The 16,270-nt window shown below is 44.5% G+C and overlaps 1 pseudogene across 1 annotated transcript; it reads left to right on the forward strand.

Annotated features, from left to right (window-relative positions):
• The first annotated feature begins 824 nt into the window (after window positions 1-824).
• Window positions 825-1,251, forward strand: LOC308606459 (protein CEBPZOS-like; annotated as a pseudogene). The gene has a single exon. The product of its transcript is annotated as a protein CEBPZOS-like (transcript).
• Window positions 1,252-16,270: the final 15,019 nt, after the last annotated feature.

Genomic DNA, 16,270 nt, shown 5'->3' on the forward strand with positions numbered 1-16,270 from the left:
CAACAAGTGGCAATCATTAATTACCATCACTTTTCTCAATATTGATCTAGTCAGGAGATAGGTGTTACTAGCCTGGCTCTAAGGATGCTGGGGATCTTGTAGTGTCCTACTTGGTAGGACAGGGGCAGCCATGCATCCCACTAGGGGGAGGACTTGCGGCCAGACCACCATGGGGGTGGGGGGATCCTGACCCTACTGGGAAGATGGGTCATATGACATGTAGTCTAAGGAGAGCACGGCAGTCAACAGCTGAGGCTCAGGAATTAGCGCTTCCATCTTAAATCCTGCTTCTGCTCCACCCTGGCATTTGGACCTCCAATAACAAGTTAACTCCCCCGTGCCTCAGTTTCCCCATGGGGAATGAAGGCCTATCCTAGTATCAACCTGCTAGAGCTGCTGTAAAGAGCAAAGTGAGGGACTTCCCTGGTGGTCCAGTGGTTAAGACTCTGAGCTCCCAGTGCAGGGGGGCCGGGTTCGATCCCTGGTTAGGGAACTAGGTCCTGCATGCCACAACGAAAACCCAGCGCAGCCAAATAAATAAATAAATATATTTTTTAAAAATCAAAGTGGGCTTCCCTGGTGGTGCAGCGGTTGAGAGTCTGCCTGCCGATGCAGGGGACACGGGTTCGTGCCCCGGTCCGGGAGGATCCCGCATGCCATGGAGCAGCTGGGCCCGTGAGCCATGGACACTGAGCCTGCGTGTCCGGAGCCTGTGCTCCGCAACGGGAAAGGCCGCAACAGTGAGAGGCCCACGTACAGCAAAAAAAAAAAAAAAAATCGAAGTGAGTGGGAGGGGTGGGGTCTGCCAGCCCTTGGGCCTCAGGATGGACCCCCTGGCAAAGATCTTTAAAGGAATTTTAGTAGCTGAACTTGTGGACATTTTTTGGAGCATATATTTTTTAAAAGGATGAACACAAGGCAAGATTTCAGGCAATACATGAGCAAGAAATTCCCCTTCATCTTGGAAGTTTATTACAAATCCACTGAACACTCTGGAATGTATGGAATCAGAGAGCAAGATCAAGAAAAGTGGCTGAACAGCAAAAATTAGGAACTTGCTATCAATTAAAGTTTCATATTTCATAGTATCAGGCAAGAATAAAATTCCAAGTTGACATGAATATTTAAAGTTAAATGTAAACTTTAAGTCAGAGGGTTTTTTAAAATTTAATTTAATTTATTTTTTGGCCACGCAGCCTGTGGGATCTTAGTTCCCCGACCAGGGATGGAATCCCCTAAATTGGAACCCTCATCCCCTGCATTGGAAGTGAGGGGTCTTTTTTTTTTAATTTATTTATTGGCTGCGTTGGGTCTTCGTTGCTGCAGGGGGACTTTCTCTAGTTGCGGTGAGCAGGGGCTACTCTTGGTTGCCGTGCACAGGCTTCTCATTGAGGTGGCTTCTCTTGTTGCAGAGCATGGGATCTAGGCACTCGGGCTTCAGTATTTGCAGCACACGGGCTCAGTAATTGTGACTCGCGGGCTTCAGTAGTTGTGGCTCGCGGGCTTCAGTAGTTGTGGCACGCAGGGTCTAGAGCACAGCCTCAGTAGCTATGGCTCACGGGCCTAGCTGCTCCACGGCATGTGGGATCTTCCCGGACCAGGGATCAAAGCCGTGTCCTCTGTATTGTCAGGTGGATTCTTAACCACTGCGCCACCCGGGAGTCCCGGAAGTGCGGAGTCTTAACCACTGGACCGCCAGGGAAGTCCCTAGAGGTTTCATTCTTGGACTAACTGTGAAGAAACTGATGGAAGGTTTGTATATTATGTTGTAAATGGAGTTTTGTTTACTACTCAAAATAAAGTGGATCTCCTTAAAAAAAAAAAACTCCCTTGTAATTCTGAATATATAAACCTTTCAAAATAGATAAAATAGTGAAACATCTATTTTTAATATTTAGTATACAGTTTTCTTTTCCATTGTAGTTTATTACAAGATATTGAATATAGTTCCCTGCATTATACAGTAAGACCTTATTGTTTATCTAATTTATCCCCCACCTCCTTTCCCCTTTGGTACCATGGGTTTGTCTTCTATGTCTGTAAGTCTGTTTCTGTTTTGTAAATAAGTTAATTAATATTTATTACATTTTAGCTCACACATTTAAAATAACACTATCTAAAAATATATGAAATAAAAATATATGAACTAGAAATATTCCTTTTATCTATTTTCACATTGCCTGAAACAATATTTAAACTCTACATCAATGTCTCTGGTACCACTAGAGCCATTTTGGAGTAAAATTCATCATAAAATTCAAAAAAACAGAAAGATCCAAGTTCAGTAAGACATCTAAAGCACACAACACACATTAGCTATTATTATTTTTGTTGTTGTTGTTAATGAGCTAGACTTTGAAGACAGGGTAAGGACGAGGCAGGTACATACAAGCGTGAAATGGAAGGAGAAACACAGCTTCCGGGATTCAGAGCACAGAGTGAGAGGTTCAGTGAGCCGGTGTCTTAGGACCGAGGTGAACACATATTGTCAAATCGCCAGCCAGAAATACCATCCTGACGGACAGTCCCACAGTGGCTGGGCTTCCCTGACCCACCCAACCCCTGATATTTTCATCCTCCTGATCCTTTGCTCACGCTATTGGGACAACTGGATGTCGCAGGTGTCGTGTGCGATTTTCACTAAATACGAAGAATGACGCATGCATTTTCTAGGTTTACATTTCTGTCAGGATTCACCTGTTCGTCTCCATAGTCTAGATTTCACTTGAGATACCCGGATTTTTTTATAATTTCTAATATATTGCATAATTATTTGTTTTAGTATCAATTATATGTGCATGATTCCAGAACATTCTTTGCTTTTTAAGCACAACAGTTTTTTTTAAGGAGTGGCTGTATTAGTTTGCAAGGGCTGCCATAACAAAGCACCAAAGGGTGGCTTCAACAATAGAAATTTACTCCCTCGCAGTTCTGGAGGCCAGAAGACTGAGATCAAGGTTTCAACATGGTTGGTCTCCTGACACCTCGCTCTTTAGATTGTAGACAATTATCTTCTCCCTGTGTGCTCACATGGTCATCCCTCTGTGTGTGTCTGTGTCCAAATCTCCTTATAAGGACACTAGTCATATTGGATTAGGGTCGCGTGACCTCATTTTACTTTAATTCCCTCTGTAAAGACCCCATCTCCAAATGCAGTCACATTCTGAGGTCCTGGGGTTAGGGCTTCAGCATCTGAATTTAGGGGAGACACAACTAGAGATACAACAGCCCAGAACCAAAGTGGGCGGGTAGTTGTAAGATGAGGCTGGAGGGCTTGGTAAGGCCACACCTGGAGAGATATTTTAGGCCACGGCCAATGTCTTGGATTTCACCCTGAGTGCGGTCGGGAGCCCCCCAGGACATCAGGCAAGGGAGGGCCATGGTCAGACTTGTGTCTAAGCACCATGGCTCCAGCTGCTGGTGGGGCACTGGGGCTGGACTGGAGGCCACAGGTGACCATGGGGGAATCCAGGCATAGAAACTGGACATGGCTGGGGTCAGCAGGGTGGGCGGGCCTGGGCAGAGAGGACTGAGATTTGGACCCAAGTTACCAGGCGTGGAAGTACATGCTGTCAACTGCATCTGTCCCCCTAGCGAGATGAAACACAGCACATAAGACTGCAGCCCTGCTCTTGACCATCTGTGGCCAAAAGCCTTTTCCTTTCTCAGGCCCTGCCCATTGGATGTGTTTCTCTCCAGTTGGATAGGTTTTCAAGTAACTCCGTGAGGTTCTTTTTTTTTTTTTTTTTTTGTACTTTAAAAAATCGTGTTTGTTGTAGAAACTTTAGAAAATGCAGATGAAAATAAAGAAATAAAAACTACCTATAATCCCCAGCAGGCACAGAATCTGTTTCCAGGCCTTATTTTTCTGTTTTGTTTTTGTTTGTTTTTGTTCCTTCCCAACCACCTCTCCCTGCTTTTTTTAAATTCAGATACAGTTGATTTACCATATTATGTAAGTTTCAGGTGTACAACGTAGTGATTCACAATTTTTAAAGGTTATACTCCATTTCCGGTTATTATAAAATATTGGCTATATTCCCGGTGTTATACGATATATCCTCCTAGTTTTTTGTTTTGTACATAGTATTGGTAGTTCGTACCTGTTAATCCCCTACCCCATCTTGCCCCTCTCCGCTTCCTTCTCCCCACTCTGCTAGTTTGTTCTCTCTATCTGTGAGCCTGTTTCTTTTTTTGTTATATTCATACGTTTGTTTTATATTTCAGATCCCACATATGAGTGATATCATACAGTATTTGTCTTACTTCAGTAAATCCGTGCTATTCTCATGACGCCCTCTGCTGGCCATTCTGTTCATCGTGTGATAATGGTTTCTCCCGAGCCATCCAGCCCCCGGGGGGCCGGCACCAGCCTCCTGGGTCTCTTAAGCCCTTGAAATGTGGCTGGTGCGACTTGACATGTGCCATAACGTATAACACACACTGGATTTCCAAGACTGCACGAGAAAAAGAATGTGAGATAGCTTGTTAACAATGGTAGGTTTTTTTAAGCATCCATAATTCTCTATATATTCAGAAACATGGACTATATTGTATTAACTTTTTTTTTTTTTTTTGGCCACACCACGCAACTTGAGGGATCTTAGTTCCCGGACCAGGGATTGAAACCGGGCCTCGGCTGTGAAAGCTCTGAGTGCTAACCACTCGACCGCCAGGGAATTCCCAACAATGCTTTATACTGATTACATGTAATATTTTGAATACGTAGTTGACCCTTGAACAACACAGGGGTTAGGAGTGCTGACCTTCCGAGCAGTGGAAAGTTAGAGTATAGCGAATAGTCAGCCCTCCGGAGCCGGAGTTCCTCCACATCTGTGGTTCTGCATCTGCAGAGGTGTAGTACTGTCCTATTTACTCTAGAAAAAAATCTGTGTGCACGTCAGCTGTACTGGGTTAAATAAGATCTGGCCTTAAAATTGATTTCACCTGTTCCTTTTCTATTTTTTTTTCATGAGGATGCTAGGAAACTTTAAGTTATGTATGTGGCTCACGTTATATTTCTTTATTTCTCATTGGTCTGGACTACTATAAATGTATGTGTATCTACCAGGGTCTCTCAGCCTTGGTACTTCTGGCATTCGGGGCCAAATCGTTCTTTGCCGTGGGGGCCATCCACGTGTGCTGTAGGATGTTGAGCAGTGTCCTTAGATGCCAGCAGCCTCACCCCTTCAGTTGTGACAACCAAAAATGCCTTCAGACATTGACAAGTTGTCCCCCGAGGAGCAAAATCACCCTCAGTTAAGAACCATTGATTTATATATTTTTAATTTATACATATATATTTTTATATATAAATCTATCTATACTATATATTGAGTTTATATACATAAAACACAGCTGACCCTTGAACAACACGGGTTTGAACTGCGTGGGTCCATTTCTCCCTGGATTTTTTTCAGTAGTAATTACCACAGTACTACATGATCCGTGGTCAGTTGGATCTGTGGATACCGAGGAACCACATATATGGAGGGCTGACTCTAAGTTATATGCAGATTTTTGACTGCATGGAGAAGCAGCACCTCTAACCCCCTGCATTGTTCAAGGGCTAACTGTATTTTGATTATTAATTATTTATTATATATGTTGAAATATGTACATATATTTATGAAGTGAAAAAATATATATGAAATGCAACTACACATGACACTTCCTGAGCCCCCATTACATGCAAGCTCTGTGTTCAGTGCTTATGTGATTTTCTCTTTCAATCCTCACAAGAACCCCAGAGGGTGGGCAGTATTATTGTTGCCATTTTGCAGATGAGGAAAGTGAGGCACAGAGAGGTTAAGTGACCGGCCCTGGGGTGCACAGCTAATTGACCTGGATTCAAATTCAGGCATACCATTGGTGAGAGTGTGCCCCACACCCATGGGCTGACCTCTAAGAATCCAGGATCTCCAAGTATCGTACAGCAATGTGACTATAGTTACAACACTGTATGGTACACTTGAAATTTTACCGTAAGAGGGTAAATCGTGTTCTCACCACACACACACACACACACACACACACACACGAAGAAGAACAAGAAGAAGAAGAGGAGGAGGAGGGCAAGGGGGAGGGGGAGGAGAAGGTGAAGGAAGGAAGGAGAAAGAAAGAAAGAAAAAGCAAGGAAGAAAGAAAGCAAGAAATGAAGGAAGGGAAAAGAAAAAAACAGTAACTCTGAGGTGGTGGATATGTTAATTAACTTGATTGTGATGGTTATTTCCCAATACATACTTGCATCAAATCATCATGTTGTACAACTTAAACGTATACAGTTTTAATTTGTCAATTATACTGCAATAAAGCTCAAACAAACAAACAAAAAAACCCCAGGATCTCCATGGGGGGTAAACGAGCCCGCCCATCGCTGTCCTGGGATCTGAGCCCTCTTGGTGGGAAGGAGTGTGAAGGAGGAGGAGCCAGGATTACAACTTTTTTTTTTTTTTTTTTTTTTTTTTTGCGGTACGCGGGCCTCTCACTGTTGTGGCCTCTCCCGTTGCGGAGCACAGGCTCCGGACACGCAGGCTCAGCGGCCATGGCTCACGGGCCCAGCCGCTCCGCGGCATGTGGGATCTTCCCGGACCGGGGCACGAACCCGTGTCCTCTGCATTAGCAGGCGGACTCTCAACCACTGCGCCACCAGGGAAGCCCCAGGATGACAACTTTTACCCCCTTGGGGGCCAGAAGAATCCAGAAACGATGCTCCATTCCAGTCACCTCCTATGAGACTGTGATATAACAGGAAAGCACAGTCATCCATCCATTTGTCCGCCCAAGTCTGGTTATCTGCACTGCGGACCTACTGTGGGCCAGGCGCTGCCCAAGGCTCTGAGGGTCCCCAGGTCACTAGGGTAGCACAGCTCTGCTCACAGAGATCCTGTGACCCTGCACAGGAGAGGACAGTACTGCACTAGCACAGACACAACAAGACCGCAGACGCAGCTCATCTGGAGAAAATACGACAGGAGGAAAATGATTGGGGTGTGATTCTGGAAGATTCTAGAAACATGTTTTCTAAGCTAGAACCTCATGAACTGTGACGCTTGTCTCCATTGTGGAAGAGGGGCCCAGAGTGGGGGGTGGGGGAGAAGCCACTTGCTCAGAACCCCCTTCTCAGTATCCCCCCCCATGGACCCCCCTCTTGGAGTCCAGGGGAGGGTTTGAATACGCACGTACACACCGTCTGACTGCTGCGCCTGGAAAATTCCAGGCTCCATGGCCCCACCTGCTCCCGTCGCAGCCCCCTCCTCTTCCCTGGCTGGCTGCGGTTTCCATAACAACGGATGTCGCCAGCAGACAGCTCTTGAGGCTGATAACAAGCCACCTGGTGGGGGGCGGGGGGATGGGGGGGATGGGGCAAGGGCTCCCCATTGGTAGTCTGCTCACGACTTTGATGCAATTAAAGTGCATCTTCAGACAGGGGGTCTTTGCAGAAGAGAGGTGGGGGGAGTTTATGCCGCTGTTAGAAATCCCAAGCCGCCCGAAAGCCAGCGACACCATCAACCCCAGCTGCTCTCCAACGTGTTCATTCATTCGTTAAACCTCTTATTTATTCCACAAATATTGATTGGATTAAATAGATGATGAACACAGATAATTCTATTGACACATTAATTCTATACCGAGTTTAAGCTCCAGGCTTTGTTCTAGGGATACGGTGGAAGATGAAGAAAAAGCCCCAGTGCCTCCTTTAATGATGTTTAGGGCTGCATCTTAGATGCAGTGGTACGAACGTGGAAATAATATGTCGTATGACGGCAGGCATTAAGATCCAGGAAGACAAAGCTACCAGTATTATTTTCAAGTTAGTTTTTTTTTCTTTTTAATGGTAGCACATTTTATTATTTTGAAAATTTTTAATTGAAGCATAGTTAATTTACAACATTGTGTTAGTTTCTGAGTTTCTGGTGTACAGCACAGTGATTCAGTTATATATATATATATATATTCTTTTTCAGATTCTTTTTCAGATTCTTTTCCATTACAGAATTGAATATAGTTCCCTGTGCTATACAGTAGGTCCTTATTGGTTATCTATTTTATATATAGAGTAGTGTGTATCTGCTAGGCGCAAACTCCTAATTTATCCCTCCCCCACGTTCCCCTTTGGTAACCACAAATTTGTTTTCTATGTCTGTGAATCTTCTGTTTTGTAAATAAGTTCATTCGTATCATTTTTTAAGGTTCCACATATAAGTGATAGCATATGATACTTGTCTCTGACTTACTTCACTTAGTATGACCATCTCTAGGTCCATCCATGTTGCTGCAAATGGCATTATTTCATTCTTTTTTATGGCTAAGTGGTATTCCATTGTATATATGGACCACATCTTCTTTATCCATTCATCTTCGATGGACATTTAGGTTGCTTCAATGATAGTACACTTTAAGTGGTGGTTACATGTTAACTCTGTGGACCTAATAATCTTACGGGAAATATTGTGTATTGAAAATTCGACCTTCCCGCCAGTCCCAAGCCACCCTGTACCTTCGTGGGATGTGGAACATCATCTTTAATGAGTCCTTGTAAGCACATCACATTGGCAGCCCCCCCCCTTTAAAAACAGGATAGTAACTTTTGCACCCATTTTCCTGCAACTTGCTATTTCCTGCTTAATGTGAAGACAGCAGAGCTTGGTGGCTAAAAGCATGGATTGAACCCAGCTGTCTATGTTTGACCCCCAGCTTCTTCACTTGTTACCATGGGACTCTGGGCTTCACCGCTTGGGACCTCCGTTTCCCCAGTTCTAAAACAGGGATTGTGGTGAGGGTTGAAAGAAAAGCAGCCAGAGTGGTGCCTGTAATATCCATACACACATTAAATAAAGTAGATAACTCGAGAGCTTTCTATACCAGGACTTCAGCAGATTACTCATTTTTCATACAAAGTATCCCACTGTATGGCTGTCCCACGATATCTAACCATGGGTTTTGAGGTTGTGTCCACTCCTCTGTTATAACTAACGATGCTGCGGAGAATTCCCATACCCCCTTGCTATTACATGCGTGTACAAGTGCATCTGTGCAATATACTTCTGGAAGCGGAATTGCTGGGTCAAAGGATACAAGCCTTCAGATTTTGCACTGATAATGCCAAATCGCCCACCATAAAGATCGTGCCCGTTTACCAACCCACCAACAATGTATAAGTATTGAAGCGGCACTGAAATTCCGGGAGAATTCAACACAGAAACATGGTTTTCCAATTTCTCTTGAGAATTCAGAAGATCTAGCAGCGAGACTGGGCTCGATGTCACCCGTACAAGCCATTGGATGGTGCCTGGTAGCAGCTGCCCCCCTCAACCAAACACGCTTTCTCCCCTTTGCCACACTCCTCACCACCCCCTGTATGTCCAGACGCTGTATCAGTGTCCGGTTTGTGCTGTGCTTGAGCTGATAGTTTGCTTTCGTAGGAGGCGTTACTCTGCACCCTTGCGAACCCCGAGGCCAGGCTGAGAAACTCACCTATGTTCAGACAATGCCATACAGTGGGCCCTTGCTGCTTATCCATTTAAAATACAGCGGCATGTACAGGTCGATCCGAACCTCCCTAACAATCCCTCCCCCACCATCCTTACCCCCTGGTAACCATAAGTTCGTTCTCTGAGTCTGTGAGCGTTTCTGTTTTGTAAATCAGTTCATTTGAATCACGTGTTTTTAGATTCCACATATAAGGGATATCATATGATACTTGTCTTTCTCTGTCTGACTTACTTCACCATCCATGTTGCTGCACATGGCATTATTTCAGATAATCACTTATTTATTTTTTTAATTAATTTTTATTGGAATATAGTTGCTTTACAATGCTTCATTAGTTTCTACTGTCCAGCAAAATGAATCAGCCATATACATATATATATATATATATACCCTCCCTTTTGGATTTCCTTCCATTCAGGTCACCACAGTGCATTAAGTAGAGTTCCCTGTGCTATACAGTATGTTCTCATTAGTTACCTATTTTATACATCGTATCAATAGAATAAGCACTTATTTTAAAATAAAGGAGGGACTTCCTTGGTGGCTCAGTGGTTAAGAATCTGCCTTCCAGGGCTTCCCTGGTGGCGCAGTGGTTGAAAGTCCGCCTGCCGATGCAGGGGACACAGGTTTGGGCCCCGGTCCGGGAAGATCCCACATGCCACAGAACGGCTGGGCCCATGAGCCATGGCCGCTGAGCCTGCGCGTCCGGAGCCTGTGCTCCGCAGCGGGAGAGGCCACAGCAGTGAGACGCCCGCGTACCGCAAAAAAAAAAAAAAAAAAAAGAATCTGCCTTCCAGTGCAGGGGACGCAGGTTTCATCCCTGGTCGCGGAACTAAGATCCCACATGCCGCAGGGCAACTGAGCCCACTCTCCTCAACTAGAGAGCCTGTATGCCGCAAACTACAGAGCCCACACACTCTGGAGCCTGCGTGCCACAACTAGAGAGAAGCCCACGGGCCACAACCAAGACCCAGCGCAGCCAAAAATAAATAAATAAAATATATTTTAAAAATAAAGGAGTGGAAGAGGGGAGGATGTATCCTTACAGAAATGAAAAATAGTCTGAATTGTATAATATGCACAAGCCCCAGCCCATCTTCTTCCCTTCCATGACCTGTGTCACCCTCGTGAGAGTTCAAGTTGGGGAACCTTGGATTTCAGAATTGTCTCGGGGCTTGGGAATGGGCTCCTCTTCCTGATAAGTGGTGCCCCCAAAGGCTGCTCTGCCATTCCACCTCTCCCTCCTCTCAGTTCTAGGATCAGACAGCGAGGTCCCCTCCTGCCTGAACACTAATGCCAGCCTAGCCAGTGGCCCCCAGCCCACCTTCCTTAGCGGTTTACCCCTCCACAGGAGCATCCTCTGTCTTCCTCTCCACTTCCTAAGTCATTCTGCCTTTCAGGACTCTTTCCTCCCTCCACACAATGCACCGATGCTTCCATACATTCATAAATATTGATACATGAAGCACCTATGTGCAGGCACCGTGATGGGCTGGGGGTGCAGGAGGAGACCAAGAAAGACAGTCTCCATTCCCACAGAATGGAACTGACTCTGTAGTGAGCGGGGAAAGATAATACAAAAAAGAAAGAAGGGTTGGGAGGGAATGGGGAGATGCTGGTCAAAGGTTTGAAAGTTTCAGTTATGCAGGATGAGTTAAGTTCTGGAGATCTAAGGTACAGCATGGAGACTATAGTTAATACTACCATATAAGTATGCAAATTGTATACTTGACTTTTGCTAAGAGTGATCCTAAATGTTCTCACCACAGACACACACAGAGTTGTAACTGTGAGGTAATGGATGTGTCAACAACTTGATTGTGGTAATCATTTCCCAATGTATACATATATCAAAACATCATGTAATGTAATTATACCTCAATAAAGCTGGTGGGGGGAAGAAATGAAGAAGGTACTTTTGGGTGCTGAGATGACCTGCATAAAATAAAGCAGGGTAGTGACTAGAAGGTGAGTGCAGGGAGCAGGGGGTGAGTTCTTTTGCTTTCGTTGGTCTGGAGGGCAGCCCAGAACTCTGTATATTTAATTATTTCTCTCCACTCCCCCCTCCCCTTTCTGATGCAGGTGAATTCTGGAACAGAGTTTTTAAAAATCCTGGCTACACCATGACAGGCACGGTGCCAAGCGATTTACAAGCAGCATCTATTCTAATCCACATCACAATCCAAGGATCCAGAAAAAATATATATATTTTCCCACTTCAGAAGAGAAAACTGTCTCAGAAAGGTGACCTCATTTTCCCATGATCCCATATTTTTATTCAAGCCCCCCCCCCCAAATATTTATTGAGAACAAATTCTCATGGCAGGCTGAGATTGTAACACACACACAGTCTGGAAAGTTCCATCCTCTAAGGGGCTCTCAGCGTCCTCCGCATCGCCTCGCCATCTGCAGTTTCCATGGCAACAGGGCCTGCCTGCATCACGGAGACCCCGTGAATGCTCTTAAGGACCAGGGCAGAGTAATGGATACCAGAACTGTCGAGCTGGAGAAGGGCGAGATCTGGGGGAGGGCACAGGTCTTCTGAATCCCTACGTGGGATTTGGGCACATCTTTTGGTAACATCACAGTTTTAAATGAGCACCTTTTAAATGATGTCTTTGCAAAAGGGGTTGGGGAACCTGCAGACACCAGCAGAAATCAGAGGTGTCTGTTCCGCAACAGCCTCCGGCACCGATGACGTAAACAGCCTTTGTTCTCGCCGATAATCAGTTATTTGACTGATTCATTCATTCAACAGATGTTTATAGAGTGATTACTGTTTTTCAAACACTGTCCTAAGTGGTGGGCATCTAAAACAGATATAGTCTTCGTTCTCATGAGAGTTGGCATCCTATTTGAAGACATAGTAAATACAAATATATATGTAAATACAAGCACATATTTATATATAAATAATATATGTAAATATATAATAAGTATACATACATATATATGACACACATATGTGTATATGTATGTTAAAATCTATGATAGTATTACATTCTCTGGAGAATAAAATATTGGGATAAGGCACAGAGAGTGACAGCTCAGGGACTATTTTAGGTGGGGGTGGGATCGGGGAATTTACAAGAGTAGGTAGATCAGATATCTCTGTGCACAGGTTGATAGATTCTGCACCTGCATTTTCCTCCAAACCCCAAATCCAAACTATTCTCCTGGGACAATTTTGGACCACTCCCCTCCCCCCGCCCTCCTAATATTAAAATTTCCTGGGACTTCCCTGGTGGCACAGTGGTTAAGAATCCACCTGTCAATGCAGGGGACACGGGTTCCAATGCTGGTCTGGGAAGATCCTACATGCTGCAGAGCAACTAAGCCCGTGCGCCACAACTACTGATGCGCGCACGCCTAGAGCCCGTGCTCCACAAGAGAAGCCACCGCAATGAGAAGCCCGTGCACTGCATCGAAGAGTAGCCCCAGCTCACACCAGCTAGAGAAGCCCCGGCTCGCAGCAACGAAGACCCAACGTAGCCAAAAAGAAAATAAATAAATTCCTAGTTTCTCCAGTACCCAAAGTTAACAAATCAGTTGAGATCCAGGTTTAGCTGAAAAGAGGACAGTACCCATGAAAGATGGAAGAAAGGGGGCTTCTTGTGATAGAGGATGACACGCCCCAATTGATCAATGACAGAGAGAATTTTGCTCTGTGGCTTTCTGACTTTCAAGGATCTGCCCTCTTCCCAAATATCTACTTAATATTTCAAGTAGTCATTAAAAATATATATACTAAGGGCCAGATGTGTGTATTTAATACAGGATAAACAGGAGAGATAAGGTCTGTACTTTCATTGAATGTTCACCGGCATGCAGGGACGCAGAAAGCAAATAAGAAATTAACACGATTACTTCAGACTCTAAATCCGAGCAGTGGGGACTTCCCTGGCGATCCAGTGGTTGGGGCTCGACGCTCCCAATACAGGGGGCACGAGTTCCATCCCTGGTCAGGGAATTAAATCCCACATGCTGCACGGCACGGCCAAATAAATAAAATCAATAAAAGCATCAAGACAGAAAAAAAAAAAAGAGAGAGAGAGAGAGAGAAATATTTAGTTTAAAAAATAAAATAAAACCAAGCAGTAGAAATACGATGCAAGCCACGAATACATGCCACATGTGTCAAATTTTCCACTTGCCACGTTTAAAAAGATAAAAAGACACAGGTGGAATTCATCTTAACAATAGGTTTTATTGAATCCAAGACTGATTGCAAAATATTGCCATTCGAACCAATGATACCAATGTTAAAAAAAATCAATGAAATATTTTAATTTTTTGTTTGTTTGTTTCTAGGTTTTTGAAAGCTGGTCTATAGTTCACAATTACAGCATATCTCAACAGGCACTAGCCGCATTCCAGGCACTCAGATTGCCACAAAATGGCTCGCAGCTACCATATTGGAAAGTACAGCTCTAAAAACTGCTGCGAAGAAAATTATCAGGGTAAGAGGAAATGAATGACGATCGGGAAGGTGGATGAATACTCAGACAAGGTATTTTGCTTCAGAAAATCTAGAGAGTCGCCTTGGAATGTGCCTTTCAACAAGCCTCCACCTGCCCAGTTGATCCCCAAGGTACACCTTGTAGTAAGGCCTGGGTAGACCCAGAGTAATTTAATCCTGCCAGCAGCCCTATTAGCCAGGAGTGATGATTAGACCCATTTGAGAAAAGTAAGGTGAGGTTTCAGAGAGCTGACACCAAGCACCAAAGACCCCATATTTTCACTCATTCGCAAATAATAGATACAGATATGTATTGACCAGCTGCTCTGTGTCTAGACTGGGATTGTGCACCCACACATTGTATGACGCGAGGGCCTGGAAAATTCCGGTCTCCAGGCCTCCGGCTGCACCTCCATCACCCCTGTCTCCCACTCCAGCTGTAGTTTCCACAGCAACAGTTTCAGCTGCTAATGTTAGTTAAGTACTCTTGACAGGACCGAGGGTTAATCTAGTCAGCATCAGAATAGCCTGGACTTGGGGATGGTGTGACGGGGCGTGGTGGGGGGCGGTGCGGGAGGGTTGGTTATCCTGCAATCCCTCCCCGACCCACGTTACCTGTCACTCCAGGCTTCGTGCTCGTTAAAAGGTCTCCTAGAATGGGGTTTTCGCAGGACAAACATGAAATTGGCCGTGCAAGCTGCTGCTGACTTAAAGAAATCTCAGGTTCGCCATTAAGCAGCTGCTGTAGGTGCTGGTGACAGAGCCCTTGTCTATCCTGACCATTCAACTGTATTCCATTCTTCCTGCGACACAAGATGATTGAGTGCCTGGGACATTGTGGGCGCCTGAATGTAATTATGAGACACCCCTGACTATAAGGAAGGCAAGCTGGGCTTCAAAAGCTTCAAGCATCTTTACCCTCAACAAACACAAGTGGGAGGGTTCCATTCAGCCTTCTTCCAGAAGGTGCTGGGCACATGTTTTCTGGTCCCCATCATCACCCAAGTACCCCCACAAAGCTAACAATAATTTGAATGAAACCAAAGACAACCACATCTCATGACCGAAATTACATTATTTACAGGATGGGGGGGGTGGTGGTCAAAGGGAGATGGTCTTTGTCGGTGCCTTCAGAAAGTGATTGTTTATTTTGAGACTCTGCAGTTATTCATCACAATTCAGAATCTCAGGACAGGTGCCTCCCGGTGGAACTTTTGATGACTGGGGAAATTCACTGTAACACGGTGCCTCAGGAAGGAAAGCAGATGGTGTGGGGGACAAAGGGTTGAACATCTGCTTGAGCAACGTTTGCTTGTTTTTTTTTTGTTGTTGTTGTTGTTCTGTTTTTGTTTTTCCATGAAACTGTATAAACTGTCAATGTTTTCTTCTAATGACTATGGGCCTTTTCACAGATTGGGGTTTGTTGTATTTTGCTTTTTGTTTTTTTCAAAGGCATGGCCATTCTGGCTCTAAAATATGGTCCTAAATAGATGGTAGCAGTTTTTTGGTTTTTGTTTTTTGTGGGTTTTCTTGGCCTTGCACCTTGCAGGATCTTAGTTCCCGGACCAGGGATTGAACCCTAGCCCTCAGCAGTGAAAGCACACAGTCCTAACCACTGGACTTCCAGGGAAGCCCCGATGGCAGTTTACAGAGGAGAGTTTGTGTAGAGCTTTTGGTGGGGAATGAACTTGAAGTGCTTATCCTCAGAGAGAATTTATGCCACAATCTTAAAGAGAACGGACAGACAATAAAGGATTCAGGGATTATGACAAACACCCACACAGGCAAATATTTTGAAATACCCAGAGTGCTGGGGAGTCGTAATCAGCCAGGGACATTGAAACACATGAGTTATTCCTGCTGGCATCCCTCTGCCTGGTCATACGAAAACTTAAATTTTTACCAACTCTAGTTCTTATTGTACCATAGCTCGAAGCAAACTCAGTAGTCTTCAAGAGGGGGCTGACTACATAAATTCTGATGAGTGCATTCACTGGAATTTGAGGCTGCTGTGCGAACTTCTCGGGACGTCCTTTAGGAACTGATAAAGCAAAATATACAGTGAAATGAAAGCAAGGTGTATAATGATATGAAGGGTTGCTACCATTGTGTAAAAGAGGGGGGAGGGAACATATTATATATATTCATATATATATAAATATATATAATTTGATGCAATATATTACGTTATACAATAATTATAAGATATACAATATACAAAATATATAAATGATATGTGAATACCTAGGCTACCTCTGTCACATGTGGAGGGTGTCGGGTGGCTGGTGGACTGGGGTGATGTCTCAGGTCAATGCT

The sequence above is a fragment of the Mesoplodon bidens genome (genome assembly GCF_964165515.1).
Source record: "Mesoplodon bidens genome assembly, chromosome: 18".
Classification (NCBI taxonomy): domain Eukaryota; kingdom Metazoa; phylum Chordata; class Mammalia; order Artiodactyla; family Ziphiidae; genus Mesoplodon; species Mesoplodon bidens.